The sequence below is a fragment of the Mandrillus leucophaeus genome, unplaced genomic scaffold (assembly GCF_000951045.1).
Source record: "Mandrillus leucophaeus isolate KB7577 unplaced genomic scaffold, Mleu.le_1.0 Scaffold255, whole genome shotgun sequence".
In the NCBI taxonomy this organism is placed as follows: domain Eukaryota; kingdom Metazoa; phylum Chordata; class Mammalia; order Primates; family Cercopithecidae; genus Mandrillus; species Mandrillus leucophaeus.
In genome coordinates, this window is record NW_012102643.1 from 2,170,953 (window position 1) to 2,173,880 (window position 2,928).

At 47.6% G+C, this 2,928-nt stretch overlaps 1 long non-coding RNA gene across 1 annotated transcript in view; it reads left to right on the top strand.

The window, feature by feature from the left end:
• Positions 1-2,351, top strand: part of LOC105542293 — a 22,859-nt gene extending 20,508 nt beyond the window's left edge. Inside the window, exon 3 of the long non-coding RNA XR_001006448.1 lies at positions 2,144-2,351. This is a non-coding gene — a long non-coding RNA (uncharacterized LOC105542293). The remainder of the gene's footprint in view (positions 1-2,143) is intronic.
• The last annotated feature ends 577 nt before the right edge of the window (positions 2,352-2,928 follow it).

Sequence of the window (2,928 nt, forward strand, 5' to 3'; positions counted from 1 at the left end):
CATGCCCAGCTAATTTTTGTATTTTTAGTAGAGATGAGGTTTCACCATGTTGGCCAGGCTGGTCTCAAACTCCTGACCTCGGGTGATCCACCCACCTTGGCCTCTCAAAGTGCTGGGGTTACAGGCGTGAGCCACCCTGCCCAGCCCTTCAGCCAATTTTCTAAATCCAAGTATTCTGGTCCTAGTGCCTTTCCCCACTACCCCATCCCCCTCCAAGTCTGAAAGAGAAAGATTTAGGACAAATAAAAGGAAATCTTAATTTACACCATGGGGAGTCAACTTAAGGGACTCATTATCCCACGTGGTGGTACAGTCTTAAGCTATAAATAGGTTTTTAAAAACAGGTTTAGCTAAACCCATCGACAGCAGTGGCATGAAGAGAGAAGGTAGAGATGAACCCTCGGACCCACCTGCTGGCTGCCTACTCTCAAACCCGCTGTCCTTCTGGGGTATCTGGTGCAACATGAGGAGCATTGGACTGGGAGTCAGCAAGCCAGGGTTTGAATCCTACCTCTGCTGGTGATCAAGCATATGACCTCAGACAGTCACTGCCCTTGGGCCTCAGGTTCCTCATCTGTAACATGGGAATGCAGAGAGTATCTAATATCTCCGGTGGTTGTGACTGCAGTTTAAAAATGCACATAGGGCCGGGCAAGGTAGCTCACATCTGTAATCCCTGTACTTTGGGAGGCCGAGGTAGGTGGATCACCTGAGGTCAGGAGACTAGCCTGGTCAACATAGCGAAACCCTGTCTCTACTAAAAATACAAATTAGCTGGACATGGTGGTGTGTGCCTGTAATCCCAGCTACTTGAAGGCTGAGGCAGGAGAATCACCTGAGCCTGAGAGGCGGAGGCTGCAGTGAGCCGAGACTGCACCACTGCACTCCAGTCTGGGCTACAGAATAAGACTCCATCTCAGAAAAGAAAAAGACCAGCCTGGGAAACATGGTGAAACCCCACCTCTACCAAAAACATATACAAAAATTAGCCAGGTGTGGTGGTATGCACCTAGAGTCCCAGCTGCTCGGGAGGCTGAAGTAGGAGGATCACTTGAGCTTGGGAGGACTGGTTGCAGTGAGCCAAGATCTGCCACTGCACTCCAGCCTGGGCAAGAGAGCCAGATCCTGTCTCAAAATAAAAATAAAAATGCATACAAAACACTGAATGCCGCCCCTGATACTTGGTAAGTGCTCAGTAAACATTCACCCAGCCTGGGTAATATGGGGAAAACCCATCTCTACAAAAAATACAAAACAATTTAGCTGGGTGTAATGGCGCGTACCTGTGGTCCCAGCTGCCTGGGAGGCTGAGATGGGAGGATTGTTTAAGCCTGGTAGGCAGTGGTTGTAGCGACCCATGTTTGCACCACTGCATTCCAGCCTGGGTGACAGAGCGAGACCCTGTCTCAAAGAAAAAACAAAAAAGCCAAAAACAAACAAACAATCTGCTAGTGGCCGGGCGCAGTGGCTCACTCCTGTAATCCCAGCACTTTGGGAGGCCAAGGTGGGCAGATCACCTGAGGTCAGGAGTTCAAGACCAGCCTGACCAACATGGTGAAACCCAGTCTCTACTAAAAATACAAAAAAATTAGCCGGGCGTGGGGTGGCTTATGCCTGTAATCCCAGCACTCTGGGAGGCCAAGGCGGGTGGATCACGAGGTCAGGAGATCGAGACCATTCTGGCTAACACGGTGAAATCCCATCTCTACTAAAAAAAAAAAAAAAATACAAAAAATTAGCCAGGTGTGGTGGCCAGTGCCTGTAGTCACAGCTACTTGGGAGGCTGAGGCAGGAGAATGGCATGGACCCAGGAGGCGGAGCTTGCAGTGAGCCGGCATTGCACCACTGCACTCCAGCCTGGGCGACAGAGCGAGACTCCGCCTCAAAAAAAAAACAAAAAAAAATTAGCCAGTCTTGGTGGCGCACACCTGTAGTCCCAGCTACTTGGGAGGCTGAGGCAGGAAAATCACTTGAACCCAGGAGGTGGAGGTTGCAGTGAACCGAGTTCGCACCACTGCACTCCAGGCTGGGCAACAGAGCGAGACACCCTCTCAAAAATAAATGAATAGGCCGGGCACGGTGGCTCACGTCTGTAATCCCAGCACCTTGGGAGGCCAAGGCGGGTAGATCATGAGGTCAGGAGATCGAGACCATCCTGGCTAACACGGTGAAACCCCGTCTCTACTAAAAATACAAACATAAATTAGCTGGGCGTGGTGGCCGGCGCCTGTAGTCCCAGCTACGCGGGAGGCTGAGGCAGGAGAATGGCGTGAACCCGGGAGGCAGAGCTTGCAGTGAGCCGAGATTGCGCCACTACACTCCAGCCTGGGTGACAGAGGGAGACTCCGTCTCAAAAATAAATAAATAAATAAGCAAACAAATAAATAAATAAATAACTGCTAGAGTGATTATTATCTGCCTCAGGAGATCTGGCCTCAGCTCACAGCCCTTTCTATTACACCAGAAAATGTGTGTGATCTTGAGCAAGTCAGTTCCCCTCTCTGGGCTTCAATTTCCTCATCTGTAAAATAGGAAAATAGTAACTACCTGGCCTGACTCGGGAGAAGACAAAGTATCACCTAAGAGTCAGGCATTATGATGAGAAATGGTACAGCAATCTAAAAGTATGGAGTCTAGAGCCAGATGGCTTAGTTTTTTTTTTTTTTTTTAAATAAATGAAAAATTTTTATTGAGTATTACTTTATACATGCAAATTAAAAGTGAATCTATATTAAGTTGACTATTCCACAATAAAAACCTATGCAATGGGAATAATCAAAGCTGTCTACACAATGCTATTGTGTTCAATAAATTATCCAGATGTTTTTCCACAAATATTTGGATTACCTGAATTAGCTGATTCTTCCACAAAAGTTAAATTTTAGCTTTAATATGGTAGCAGCAGGATGCTACTTAAGTTTAGAAGAA